Genomic DNA, 16,073 nt, shown 5'->3' on the forward strand with positions numbered 1-16,073 from the left:
GTGTCTCCCTCTCTCTCTGCCCCTCCCCCGTTCATGCTCTGTCTCTCTCTGTCCCAAAAATAAATAAACGTTGAAAAAAAAAATTTAAATGTAAAAACATCAAATCAATTATATATGTAAAAAGTGAATATTTTAAAACATCAAGTTCATAGCAATCTTGTTCACATTGGTTGTTTTGTCATTAGGACTTGTTGTTTTGAAATTGTGATAGAAGCTGTCTCACAAATATTTCAATTAATGCACAGATTTAACTAGGCCATATTAATAGCTCCTTATTGTGTGTGTGTGTGTGTGTGTGTGTGTGTGTGTGTGTGTGTGTGTGTGTATTATTTTGTTACCTCGGTATTTCTGTGTCCTGATATTAAAAAAAAAACTCATGAGAGGTTGAATACTTATATAAGAATGACTTTCATGGTATTTTCCTTTAAAGAAAATATCAAGGTACAGAAATAGAACACCAATTTCGAATTTTAGTCCTAAAATTTTTATAGGCTCATTATTAGAGCATTTGCTCTCATTTATAATTTAGAAAATATGAAATGCTCACAAATGTACTAAAATTTTATTATGAATAATTTTTCTGACCCTTTAGGAGATCCTATGGGATGCCACCCAAATCTTCCATTTAAGGCTAACACACACATCCCTCAGAAGCAATTTCTGACTTTTGTTGGTCACACATGACCTCTTCTTTAGGAAGAGCTCTCCACAAGAGAGAGATTTCACTCAAGGTTATCCATGCTCACTCTCCCCCCGAGACAGGCAACAACCAATAATTCTACTGATGTGAAAGTGCGGAGATCTCCTTGAAACAATTTTGAATCCCTCTAAAGGATTAGAGTTCCAGAACTTCAGTGGGTTCTGAGGACACCTCTGCTGATACTACAGCACTTTTCCAGTTCTCACTCTGCCCACTTCTACTTCCCCAAATCTCTTGTAGGAATTATTGGTACTACCCTGTAGATTAACTACATGTAATGTGTATCTTGGAGTCTAGTCTACGAGGAAAATGACCATGAAATTGGTGCTGGAAAATAGGCACTAAAATGAGATTTTGGAACCATGCTATCCACTATCTAGACACCATTCATCACTGGTGTTAGAGGGATCCAACATAGACCCTAACATGTGGTTTCTTTTCACTGGTGAACTGGGACAGGAAATCAATAGAAGGGAATATTTTGGTGATTGTATGATCTCAGACATTTGAGAGCTTCAGTGAGATTCTAATTATTATGACTATAGAAAAAATGGCTCTGGCTGAGTGGTACTGATGCTTTAGAGAAAAATATGAAAAGGTGAAGAGTGATTAATTCCTAATTCAAGGCAAAGTAGGAAACCCAGAAGACCTCCCTGGTAAAATATAACAAGTATCATCTGTCCTGTATCCTGGCTGTAGTAAATGCTGAGGATCAAATCCAGGACTTAGAAAAGTAGAAAGGCTCTCAAGAATATTGAATTCCCAACTCCAATAACCCATAAGTCTCTATGCCAAGGTCAGATCCATTATTGGGAAGGAGTGAGAATGTAAGATTAAGTTTGGAAAGTCTATTTCTACCAGCTAAAATACATTGAATTCCCACATGCTCCAGAACTCTCCAGTCTTGAAAAGTGTCTCACTTCTCTTTGTTAATGGCTGGTGCTCCTTCCACTCACTTGAACATAAAGTTAGAATTTACTAACATTGTAAAACTCTCCGTGATTCAATATGTAAAATTCTAGCATGGGCCCAAAAAGGCAGGTACTAACATTCTATTAAGATGACTCTGGAATCATGGAAAAAAGCAATACCCTGCACTGAGTCAAGTAAAAATGATAAAAATGCCATGCAAGACTATAGAAGAATTCACAGAAGGCCAAGAGAAGTGGTCATGCTAGAGATTTACTACCTAAAAACCAAAAACTTTGAAAACCCAACAAATGACTATGTTCCACAGAGAAGACCTGGAGGACCCTCTGTTTACCAAACTGTAAGAAATTTGTTAGTGATAAGGGCACTGGCATTATTAAGTAGCTCAGTGGTAGCTGTCCTCTGTAAGGCAAGGATAACAGTAGGATATGCTGTTACTAAAATGGTTTCTCTGATAGCAATAGGAAGGATGTAATCCCAAAATAATAGAGGCCACATGGTGGGACTTAACCATTAGAGACAACATTGGAGCAATTATCCCAATGAGCAGCAAGGCTGGACTGAAAGCAAAAGTGGACTGACTCAACAGAAAGCCTTTAAAATGGTTAACACAACACAGTGACCCTAGGGAAAAGATAGGGTATTAATTAACACAAACAGAAATCAGGTTGAATGATCAGGAGGCTAAGGATGGCTTCCCTATAAAACTCACAATCTCTTGCAGGACATGCAGACCTGAGTCAATTTTCAGATCCAGAACCCCTTCATTAAAGGACAGACCAGATTCCCAGGAAGGACTCCATCTCACTACAGAAAGAAAATAATAAAATTTCCTCTAGCACTTTACTAAAAATATCTATGGCCATTTACTAAGTTAACTTCACATTGAAGAAAGGGACTAGGCATATTTTTGGTAATGCCTGGACGCTGTGTCTAAGTTGTTATTTCTACCCAGAAAACTCAAGCATCAACATGGGCACTCCCTATGGCCACCTCTGTCAGACTAAGGAAATGTGGAGGCCAGACATTTATCTCTGGCCCAGAGTAGGACTGGGTTCAGTGTGTCTACTGGGTCCACTAATCTGTAATACAGTAAATTTTTGTTTTGTTCCCTCAAAGTATCACTGGAATGGCTCCATAGTATAGTTGTCGGAAAGGCCACATTGGTTCTATGCCTTCTGAGGCAAGAGCTACTGTAAAGGGGAAAGCAACATGGAAGCCTCTGAAACTAACCCCACCCTCAACCAAGATATTAAGCCACTCTATTATATCTCAAGGAGAATTATCTTCATATTTAAAAGATAAAGTGTTGACAGTCACTATCATATCCCCATTCACTTTTCCATGCAGGCCCTTGTGCAAACTAGGCAGATCTTGAAGAATAACAATGGACTACTGCAAACTCAACCACGTATTAACCCCCGTTACAGTTTCTGGGTCTAAGTGCTGTGTTTTGCTAGAAAACATCGGTAGACGTGAGGTAAACCACCATTAATTTCAACGTGTTCTCCCCCCATAGGTATCAAGAAGCAATTTATGCACACCCGGGAATGACTCCAGTATATACTAACAGTTTTCCTTTGGGGATAGCTTTAGTCTCCAGTACTCAGTTGCTATTGTCTGAAGCAATACACATCATTTATATAGTCTTCAGAATATTACATTACTGCAGCCAGTAATGACAACATATTAATCAAGCCAAATTACTAGTTCAATTTGGCTAGTCACATAAAATGCCAACATGTTAATCAAACCAATAAACACATTTATGCTAAATATGTTTCAGAAGGTACACTAGAAAATTTTGTCAGCAAATTTTTTCTATGTCCTACGGTCTGTGGCATGCCAGGATATATCCTTTATGAATGACTAATTTTTTTATCACATCTCTTACCACCAAGGCAACATGAAAATACAAGGCTGGCCTGTGTAGTATCTACAGCTGTATGATCCAGACTTGGGAATACTGAGCTAATACATTTACATCATTACACAAAAGCTGCCTGCTTTGAGACCAAGAAAATAATAGAATTGGACATCAGGGCTAGCGTTCAGTCCAAGCATCCTTGCCTCCCGGGCCACATGATCTGGCAGACCCTATAGTGTGAAAGGTATTTATGGTGGACAAAATATGCCATCTAGAGAATTCTCCAGCAGGAGAATTCCAACATCAACTCTCAGCGTTCTTGATCATGGTCATGTGACCTCCAACAGAGTGTTAAACATTTGAAAAACAACCTGTGTTGTCCTTCTGGGCCTTGGCAAGGATATGTCAAGCGTCCATACAGCCAGAGTATCAAATGTCCATGCAACCAGAATACCTCATGAGTTGTGTTCTATCCCAACATAGGGTGAAGCCAACAACAACTTCTTGTAATACGGAAATGGAACATGGTGGATTGGGCTTGAGTAGGTTCAGAGGGTCTAAGGATCTGTTCACAAAAAGATTTTGTTCTCTTTCTCTGTGTCTCTAGATCTCTGTCTCTCAGGTCACAACTACGACTGTATGCCAGGAAAGGATACCTTAAGACCAGATGATGGAGGAAACAGAGGCCAACCTCGGATCGTGGATGCAGAAGCTCAGTATGTGAGTTTGACAGAAAAAGTAAGTGCTACTGCAGGCCACGAGCCCAAGTAGCCAAGTTACGCATTGGGGAAATCCTTGCAATGGTCAGAACTTTGGAAAGTATAGACCATCTGTTGTGTGTCGGGGGGATGGGAGGTAATGTCCTGAAAGAAGATTAGTTACAGTCTCCTAGGCAACAGTAAATGACTTGTCTCTTGGGTCATGGACATGGAAACAAAAATAGATTGGGAAACTAGAAGGTCTGAGAAGAACGTATGTTGATGGATCTATGTATTATACGTCCACGGCCACTCAAGACCATTTGCCACAGAAATAGCACTAATAGGTTATTATTATATGATAGGTTATTATTATTATACAGAATGACTAAGCTATTTGGTATCAGCCTGCCTCTATCATTGGCTATTCCAGTGTTCTGTATTTGAACAGAATGAGTAGCTTTGACACAAGGGATCTAAGTTATACACAGACCCAATAGTGTGGTTTCTCATTCACTGTGTTTGATTGAGGTACTACCAAGTATCCAAATTTTCAGCAAGAGATTGAATCTCAGGTGGTGTGCTAGTAAATGGGTATCAACTGGTTATCCAAGGAAAAAAACACAACAACCTCTTATTTCTGCGACATACATATACAACGATCCCTGCATGCTAAATTTCAACTTAGCAATTAGAGATTACTGAACTCTGAGATGTAAAGAGATGTGCACAATCACCTCTTGAGAGACAATTCAAGTCAAGTATTACACAGCATTGCCAGTATGCCACCATCCATTCAAGACAGCAACCAGGAACATAGTGTCAGGGACCCTTTCCATGATGGACAGTGGATCATCTTGACTGAGATATATCTATGTTTCACTAAAGCTGCTTCTTTGACCAGCAAGGCTTCAATGAGCACTATTATCTTAAGGTTACTGGAATGTTTGATCCCCTGAATGATCCCATACACCATATTGAATATGAGACTTGCACAGCCAATAACTGGGGCTATGGGAACAGTATCATGGGATATAATGTTTCTATCACATACCATACCACACAGAAGCTGCTGACAGATGAAATGGACTTTTGAAAGTACAGCTACCTGCTTAGAATTAGGATATTGCATATGAGGCACTGTCTTCTAGGACTCAGAATGCACCCCATGTCAATGACCGTTGTTTCTTTAACAAGTTGACTGCATGGAACCAAGCAAGTAGACGTAGAAGACACCATGGTTTTACTAAGAGCCCTGATGTCACATTTGGCAAATTGGTGCTTCCAGATCCTGAAATTCTAAGTTCTACATTTCTAGATGTCTTATTCTCGCGTCAAGTAAACATTTCTATCAAGGGACTCAGCAAGAGCCCCAGGGAAGTTCAAGCTCTCATTCCCCAGCTGAAGAGACTATTATCCACTGTGAGCTAAAAGCTCAATTGCCCTCTGAGAAAAGTTGCTGCTTCCCCCAAGTCCATATGCTCTTCCGAGAGACAGATTGCACCAAAAGTCCTGAACACCTCAGCTCAACTTGAGCTACATCTGAAGGGTCATCTCAGATCCAAATTTCACTTGTGCCAGATGAAGCCTCAGCTGCATTGCATCACAGTTCAAGTCCTCCACCTGCCCCATTCTGTTTCCCTCCCCTCCATCCCTCCCTCACAGAAGCTGGTAGGCACTTCTTGTCAAACCACTTGCCTGACAATCTCCATCTACTTCCAGGGCAACTCCAGCTATGCCAGATACCATTGATCTCAGTCTCCTCCTCCAAAACATTTCCCAAATCCACCACCCTTTATTTTTCTGGCCACTTTATACCAAAGTTCTAACATTTCCACTTTTCTATTCTTACTTACTCTTACATCAAAAAAAAAAAAATACTGGAAGCAGTGTTCATGCAATCTGGTACTCAATTTTCAGGGCACATTTATAGGTGCTGGATATGACCATTTTTTGAGGAACAAATACCCAGCTGTGAAAGAAATCACCCCTCACCTACCACCTCCCCACAGAACACAGTCTGACTTCTCCTATCTGTGCTACAAAAAGAAAACAACCACAACACGACCGCTGAATTTAAAACAAAACCACACACCTTGTAGCCAAGTGCCACATGTCATCCCTTGGGTCTATAATTGCCTCACTATAAAGAGCAGTTTCCTTTCCCCTTTGAAGTTGCTCCAAAGATTCGTGTCCAAGTTCTCTTATAATGTTGACAAATGTACAGAGGATGAGGACTCCCTCCCCTTCCAATTGTGATAAAGGCTTTGGGAATTACCAACACTATTTGGCTCTTTTAACACATCATTAAATCTCTATGCACTTTTAGAAGCTTCTGAAAAATCTACTCTTCACATCCACTCAGGGTATAAGTAGTAGTAAAATAAATAGGGTGTTATGATAAAACTTCTTTCTAGGCCATCGTATAGGTGAGATAAACAGTACTTCCAGGTAAAAATTCTCTTGTTACATTCGTCTTCATTTCACAAACTCTTCTTCTTCCTTCTTCCTTCTTCTTCTTCCTTCTTCTTCTTCCTTCTTCCTCTTCTTTTTCAAAAGAGAGAAATAGCCTGAGAGCAGGGGCAGGGCAGAGAGAAAGGGAGAGAGAGAGAATCACAGGCTCCATGCTGTCATTGCAGAGCCCACAATACATGAGATCCTAACCCGTGCCAAGGTGAAGCTTCCGACGCTTAACTGACTGAGCCACTCAGGTGTGTCTCTTCCTTTTCTTTCTTAAAGTCATTTAGCACCATGAGAATTCACAGAGCTCAGGTACTGCTTCTGTTTTCCCTTCCTTTTCCCCCATATTTTCAAAAAGATTGCTTTCAAAGCAAAAGAGTAATGTTCTCATTGGCTTCCAAGCCATGTATTTTAAGGAGATGTGCAAACTAGAAATGAGTAACAAGACAAATGTATCTCTGTGTCTATTGAAGTCTATGGTAAGATATTATGGTCACAGAATCCAAGGCGTTTTTGACATATCAGTATGTGATGTACGAGCCAGACGTATTAGATCAAGGCATCAATTGCACTGCAAATGGTACATTAGAATGTCAATATCCTGTATCAATTTCTACCCCCCATAACTCACCTTTTTCCCCTCTTACTCTTACTATCCCTTAGTTCTAATGATCAGCAAATTTTAAAGTCTATTATAGAATTCATCCCTCACTTTTTCTCTAATGTTTCATGTATTATTTCAACCGCAGATGTAATCACTAAGTCATTTTCAAAACGATATGAAAATAACTTTGCTGTTTAAACGATTAATTATAATTGGCTTTAAGATAAAATCTACATCCAACACATGCAGGACTAAAGAGAGGAAATATTCCTTAAACGTACAGAAAAGTAAGTTTATAATGTGTAACATGATATCCAATGAAATATACCATTCAATGTGTATTGAGTAAAGTTACATTTAGGAAAATCTAAATATTTCACTACCTGTCTGTCTTTCTGTTTCTCTTCTCCCAGCCTCCAAGTGTATCATTTCTTTTAGAACCCGAAACATAGCAGCACACAATTTCCACAGAAAGCTTTTAATAGGAAATCAATGAATGATTGAATTTGTAACTGTTTGAATTTAAAATAAGTTATAGCAATAAATCTACATCAGCAGAAAGGCAAATCTATTTCCAAAACTAGATCAAATAAGTACACCAACTGTATTACGGGACTTCATTGAAAATTAAAACATTTAAGAGGGTCACAGAGTGTTGCATAAAAGTAAGTGCCATCGGAACTATGGGAGAATTCTTAGGAACTACCAGATCTTTCAACAAGGTGAGTATGAAGAATTATTTTTTACTTCTGTTCTTATTACAAACTCAAATGAAATAATTAGCTCATGTTAACAGTATACAATCCTCCTATTTCAAATAAAAAATCAAACTGGTATTGAAAAAGAGTAATTCGAAATATACAGTCCTGAACATGAAGGCTGGCCATCTCACAGAATTCATTGTCTATTCCCCCAGAAATCACTGTCCAACAGTCCCTGGAATCTGTGGCAGATTGAGTAGAGTTAGTAAAGCAATAAATGAACAGGCCTGCAGCATTTCAAAGTGAAAGCTACCAGTTACACCAAACTGAGCACCATAATAGCTTTCTTATAGTGCATGACAGTGGGAAGTATCTTTTACTCAAGAATCAGTATGGTCGACTAGGAATTTAAAACCCCGTTTACGGTTTTGCGAGATTAAAGAATTCAAGTGCACTTCATTCAGTTCACTACGTGAGCAAATCACCTCTCCTCTGCATGCTCTCATCAGCTTTTTTTCGCCAACCAGGGGAATAACCTCATCTTCCCTTGCACCTCAACAGCCAATATGAGGTTTAATTGAAAAAATTTAGGGGAAACGGATCTACAAATAATAATAAAATGCTGTTTTTATCCTAAAGTGAATTAGGTCCTTAGACATCATTAAGCTCTTTGTGGCTGTGTTTAGAATCTGCCACAAGCCCATCAAACCTTAGGTTTTGTGAACATGGGTTTCTTTTTTCTTCCTGCCTTCTCTTTACTTTTTACCAGATAAGAATTCTGAGTAATTTGAGAGACTTTTAACTAAAGACAGAGTCCTCAGCCTACGCAATTTATCTCCTTCCTCCAAACCTTACTAGGAAGAAAGACACCAAATCACTAACTTATACCTTACAAGAACAATTTATGTGTTTACCCAGTATACCCTCGATAGCTGTCCACCATCAAGCCCTACTTTCCAACTTTGGCAAAACAGAGATGAACGTGATTATCGTTTTCCACAGGTTAAGATATCACAACCCAATGTCTAGAGATTCCTAAGGGATGTGACTCTGCAGGACTTCTGGGGGATAATCATTACCAATGCATTACTTGAGGCCACTCACTCTGGAAAACATCAGGGCTAATCACAGACCTAGGACTATCCTTTATGATGAAGCTCCAGGCTTCTTGGGAAAGTGCTTTGTCCACAAATCACAACCCCTTGAGCTCTGCCTTTCTCCCATCACATTCTTTTAGCTTCTGCGCACTAGCATTCCCTACAGTGTAATCCCATAGGGCGGTATTGAAGAGCTCAGACTCCCCAGTTATACTATACATATTCAAGTCTTGCTTCTTTTACTTACTAGTGTTGTCTACTTTGTCAAATATGGAAGAATTCTAGGTCTCATTTTCTCCCTCTTTAAAACAGAGGTAAATAGTACCTAGGGTTGCTGGGAGACAAATTAATATACATGAAGCACATAGAATGGTGCCTGGCACACAATGAGGATTCAATGCCAAGTATCGTCATCATTGTCATTACTTTATGCCATGGATAAACTTAAAGGTGATTGGTAGCAAACTGCTTAATACTGAAGAGCGTATTCCCAAAAGGCAAATGGCCCAATCATTTTGAATATTCCATCAAAAGTCTCTGTATTGAAACAGACTAAAAATGGGTAACCTGATATTGTACAATAGACCTTCATAATTAATCATTTTTTCCTAGGACATAACAAAATTTGACCTTAGAGTAAAGAGACACAGGATCCAGAGCTCTCTTCTTTGTCAAACGATTGTTGTGCTCACCCAAAGACTAGAACCTTTCATAGAACTGCCTTTGCGTATTAACAGTCATCCTTGATCCATTCCTCTTAGAAACTGCACTTTCCATATGTATGTAAGCAGTCATAGATCCCATTGGACTTTATTTTTGAGATATCTCTGGATTTCATCTCTATCTTTCCATTCTCATTCCGAGTTACCATAATCCCTGACCTGAACTGCAGGAAATGAGGGGATGGCCTGTCTTGCCACTCTGTTAATCTGTGTCTGCCTACAGCCCCAAGAACAATGTGTTGAAGACACAAATATGAGTCGGTTTCTTTTCTGTCTTATAAAAAAGGCTTTGAGGGAAAAAAAAAAGATTTTGATGGTTGCTGGAATGAAATCTCACCATGGACTACAAGGGCTTCCAGGATCTGTAGATCAAATACAACTCAGGTCAGTCAACATCTTCACCACATTTCTCTCCTAGACTGTACTTTTTCAAATCCTCCAGGCAACTGTACTCTTGTTGCTTCCATAATTGCTATTCCCTCTGCCTGGAAAGCTCCCTAACACCCAGTCAATATCATCTTGACCTGCTAAAGCCTATGCATCCCTCAACTGTCTACTCTACATCCCTTTCTTGAAAGAAAACAGTCTAGGTCCTATCATCTTTTAGAGACCATACTTCTCCTCACTGAGGGTTAACACTAACGTAATTCTATTATTAAGGGTACAATTCATTAACACGTTTCCCCCAGTTCCATCTAAGTTCCGCCAGAGGAGGGGCTTCATACTTTTAGTCACTGCTGATTCCCATTGCTACCTATTTGTACATCAAAGAAAAATACTGAGTAATTCATAACTGTATTTATTAAAATGCGGCAGAGTTATTCCAGGCCAATTAATATTTCAGAGAGCTTAGATTTACTAAATCTCAACTCTGGATTCTCCGCTCCACATTTAATTTCAGAACAAGAAAGAACCACCTCCACTTCCTAATGTTCCACTGTTCCTTCATTAACAGCAAATTCAGGTCTCAGTTCTGGAGGTTTGCCCAGCTTTTCACAATAGACCAATGATTAGCACTTTACTCATATGCGGAAGAAGTGAACATATTTTTTACACACACACACACACACACACACACACACACTGTAAGAATTTATCTCCATCTCTGGGCACTTTCATTTTGCTTGCAATCAAAGGGGCAAATAATAATACCAAATCTAAGGCCTCAACAAACAAAGAATGAGAAATTAAAAACTAGCCTGAGCTTTTCAAAAAATCAAATGTTTCAACTATTAAGAGAATTTTGGAGAGTATTTCTGACTTTATAGGACAGTGTATCCAAACACTGAATTAATGCATTTCTTTTATATTTTCCTTTCCACTTGCCTGTGACTTCACATCTTGCAGGATGAGCCTTCTGCAAGAAAGGTTTAACAAATTTTATCCCCACTATCCTACAATTTTTAGTGATTATGAAAAGCTAATATACCTCTTCTACATAAATTCTCAAAACATTAATGCATTTATACAAAAAAGATTTTTTCTTCTCTATTTGAGGAATGATACTTGATGCATGTTTTCTAGTTATTATGGCCCATCTCTTTCAGCATTTTTCGAAGGTATGTCTTTTTCAAGAGTTACTTAAATGTTTCTATTCTCTTGGATTTTAACTCAGCAATCCTCGTAGATCGTTTTTGTTCACCGACTATCTACTTTCCTTCCCCAAGAGAGACTTTCACTTCCTCAGCCCTCAGCAGTCAGAACTTGGGATTTTTTTTGATCGTGAGCAAAAGTTGTAGGTATTACAGGCAGAAGTTTTAAGGCTCCATTCATACTTCATCACATCCTCTCTTTCCCTCTGCATAATGATAAACGGTATTCTATCCAGAAGTTGTTCAGAAAGGCTGTGTCCCAGAGATCAGAACAGAGTCAAAGCCCACACACCAATGACAGGTAGCAAATAAGAGAAGTCAATCTTTGTTACTGTAAATGATTGAGGTTTGAAGGGGGTGTTACTGTAGGATAACCACACCTACTCTGATTGATATAGCTATCTTCATCTCGCACTCAAGTCCTGCTCTCTGGCTCTGTGGTCATAGCTTTAGGTTGTCACGTATATACTAATTATTCTCCCTCCAAAAACCTTTGGCTCGCTCAGGAAATCACCTCATCATTCTATGTGTATTTTATATGCCTCCTGAACAATTTCATCTGGATGCCATTCAGACAGTTTATAATTAGGACCCAAATCAAATTGAGCATCTTTCTTTAAAAGTTGCTACTTTCCCTCACTCAAGTATTACTCATCTGTGACAATCTTCCTCAAATGTTGTCTCTTTCTAACCTCACGCCATATGCAATTGATGGTCAAATTTTGTCAATTCTGTAACCCAAGTAGCTATTAAATCTATTCCATTCTCTTCATCTCATTGTCAAAGTTCTGGTTTAGAATCTCATCATTCATCTCCTAGGACTTAGAATTAACTTACCCAATTGTGTCTGCTTCTAATCTTGCACAATCTCAATTTATTGTCCCAATTTTCACCAGCATGGTCTTTCTAAAATTCAAATGTGCTTTTATCACTTCACTGGTTGGAATCCACCAATGGTACCCCAAGACTGCACAATGTCTGAACCTTTGGTACAGCATTTGAGATTCCTCATGATCTGACTCTAACCCCCATCTTTAGTTTTACCAACAGATACAACCCCACATTCATCTCCCAATTTGACTGACTTCCTCTGATGGCATCATGTTCTCTAAAACCTCTGCTCTCTTTCATATGTTTTGTTGTTGTTGTTGTTGTTGTTGTTTTAATCAATGGTTCTTTGCTTCCCATAAATGGCTGGCTAATTCTCCTCATCAATGTGAACCTAAGTCCCAACACTGGCCATCACCACAATAGTAAGCAGATGTAAATGAGTATCTTTGGAATGCGTGCAATTTGGGTATATCATTTGGGAACAAAAAAATTTCTATTGGATTTAGCTATTACAGAAGGCAGGTTGCAGCAGTTTAACAATTAAATGAAAGGCGGGACTTGGAGACACTAAGTGCTAGCAATTTTCTGACTAGTGTGGATCAGTCAGGTTGGGGAGACCTAGTGAAATAGCTTGAGTAGAAATAATAGGAAGAAAGGATTTTCTCAGAATAGGATATCAGCGTGAAATTTGGAGACCAATTAGTTAGAGCTGCTAGAGGGGATTGAAGTCATTAGAATCTTGTTTGAGGGAGTGGGGGTCTGACACAGAGCAATGGTAGATCCAAATGGAGTCCTTGAGAAACTTCACTGTTTTGCCAGAGGGGAAGTATGGAAGTTTATGTTTACTCATGCAGAGTTTAAAATGAGAGTAGCAGTGCAAAGTAGAAATATCCTACAGATTTGAAAATACTGGTGTGATTGTAGACGAAAGGTCACAGTTGACCTTTTGTAAATCCCATCCATTGATTTCCTCAGAAAACAAGCCCAAGAAACTATCAAAATTGTTCTCAGAGGGCTGAGGCACGAAGTTCCATTTATCATCTTCCAAACTATTTTTCAAAACAGCATTTTTAATATGATTTCACCAAGTATCCTTGACAAAACCATCTGACAACACAAAATGAATTTTCTGTCCTTAAAAAGCGTGAATGGTATCTAATACCATGTTTGAATGATGTGGAGAGCTGGACAGTGTATAAACCATGCAAACATAGATAGACAGAAAAAAAGAGCCCCCAATAAATACTTACAAGAAACAAAAATGGAGAGCGTAGATCTTTTTTAAATTTCTTAATTTTGCTGAAGAACAGTCTTGGGCCAGGGTGGGGGTGGGTGTGGGGTATACACTGACCTGTCCTTACTGGAGTCAACAAATTCCTTTCAAATTCCCTTAGCTAAACTGACCTAACAAAAATCAAAATCCTGATCTCCAATCTGTATGGATGTTTTGAAGATTAAATGTTGCTTATAAATCAAGTGGTCACCTTAGTTAAAGATATTCTCCATTTGTAAATTAGGAATCTACATGCAAATTCGGAAAGATAAATGCTGAATATATGGCTTTGGGGAGATTTTTTTTTTTTTTTTTTTTTTTTGTCTAAATGCTCATCCTGGTCTGTAATTAAAACTATCTTTCCTAAAACCAAGTTTCTAGAGATTCTGTGGTTTTCATTCACGCACACAATGTTTAATATTGTGTTGGCAGAGTTCCTCTCACCTTAGACTTTTAGACTGGAGGGAGCATGCTTTGTTAGCAATACTGAGGGCTGGTTTTACAACATCTTCGTAATATTTTATTGAAATTTCTACACTATTTTGACTTTATTTCCTAGAAATGGAATAGAAATGGATAGGGACAGTTATATTGTCTATCACTCCAGCAACACTTCTGCATTTACTGTTAAAAAAAAATACATGTCTATGTTTACAACATCAAAAATCCATGATACGTGAATATTCAAAGAAGTTACCCCATCGGGCGGCTCAACATTCCTACACATTTTCTTTCCCTTTTTACGCTGATTGTTTGTATTAGAAAAAAATATATATCCATGATCCTGCCATTAGGAAAAAAGCAAAACAAAATTTTTATGCTCTGATTAACATTAAGACACTTCAAACACCATGAAAAGGCACTTCAAATACTGCTTGGCACTGCTTCTGATGTTTTCATTTCTGGTTTTTATATCCTTTTAGAAGTCTTGTGTTTTCCTCTTTTCATGCTACAGCGCTTTAATTTTTCCTTGTTACAAAGCCCCAGAAACCAAGCCAGTAACTTCGGACTTGTAGGAACCATTTGGCCGATTCCAAGCTGGCAGAGAAGGGGACACTTACACGCTCTCTGGCGGCCTGTGGGAAATGCATCAGTGGCCTCTACCCAGAGCAGGGAATGAGCGTCCATATCAAGACAATACACCATTGCAACGGATACTGAGTCACAGAGGAATTCCGTTTAATGAGAAAGTTCCAGTTCATGGTCTTTCGTCAGTCACAATACTGCTCTAAGTTCTCTTTGTAAATTCTTTATCCATGCCATCGAACACTAGCTTATCTTCTGTGAAAATTATAATCCAGTTATTACAGTCATTAACACCGGTAGAGACCAGAGAGCTATTTTAAGAAGCCGATTTTAAGGGTTGGGTCCACTAAAAGAGCATGTGAAACATCAAAGTCTTTTCGGGGGCCTTAAATTAAGAAAAATAATAAAGCGTAAAGAATAGTGAAAAAAGTCATCACTGGTTTAAGAACAATATTACTGGTTAGAAAATCATCTCACATGCACAAGCTCCTTGACATGGTTATAGAAAACTAAGTTCTTTCTAAGCTTATTTTTACTTTTTAATGTTTATTTATTTTTGAGAGAGAAAGAGCACTAGCAGGGGAGGGTCAGAGAGAGAGGAAGACAGAAGCCAAAATAGACTCCAGGCTCCGAAGTTACTTTCTCCTTCCTTTACATTGTGTAGTTCTTCGGGTGTTTGTTTGTTTTTCCTTCTTATCTGAAATGATATTTTATCTGTCTACTTGTTAACTTGGTTCTTGTCTGCTTGTTTCCCAACAACATATGCTAATGGGATAGAGGCTACCTGTGTTTTATTCATCCTTACCCCAACCCCTACAACATGGTCTGCCCCATGAAGACGCTCATTGGTCTTGCATGAATGACGACAATCAGCTACTTTCATATAAAGTTACCACATTCCAGAGATTTTTTTTAATTTTTTTTTAACATTTATTTATTTTTGAGACAGAGAGAGACAGAGCATGAGCAGGGGAGGGTTAGAGAGAGGGAGACACAGAATCCGAAATAGGCTCCAGGCTCTGAGCGGTCAGCCCAGAGCCTGATGCGGGGCTCGAACTCACGGACCGCGAGATCATGACCTGAGCTGAAGTCAGACGCCCAACCGCCTGAGCCACCCAGGCGCCCCCATTCCAGAGATTTAAAAATGTATTGTTTTCGGTGATGTTGGAAAACCTATTTTATCCCTTCCCTCCCCTACCAACATCAACACGTAAGGCACTCTAAAGATCAAAAGAAAAAGTACACAACTTTATCATTCTACCGTCCTCCTACAACATTCCTTTTATGTTCCATCTTGAGTGTATTTACGTGACCCATCTCTCTGGGGAACGAGACACATACTGCATTTATAGATATGGAGAGAAAGTTTTTGTTTAGCTTCAGACCACGTGGGAGGTTATCTTCCCCAATACTTACTATTATCTTAAAATTTTAGAGCAAAATCACTGTGGCAATATCTTCACAATAGCATTGACATGGAATAGCATGTAAGGGAGGGAAAATATTAGTAATTAACGAAACCTCACTGAAGAGAGGATGTTGTACAAGTCTCTGAATCTGTGCTGATGCCTG

This window comes from Leopardus geoffroyi, chromosome A2 (genome assembly GCF_018350155.1).
Source record: "Leopardus geoffroyi isolate Oge1 chromosome A2, O.geoffroyi_Oge1_pat1.0, whole genome shotgun sequence".
Classification (NCBI taxonomy): domain Eukaryota; kingdom Metazoa; phylum Chordata; class Mammalia; order Carnivora; family Felidae; genus Leopardus; species Leopardus geoffroyi.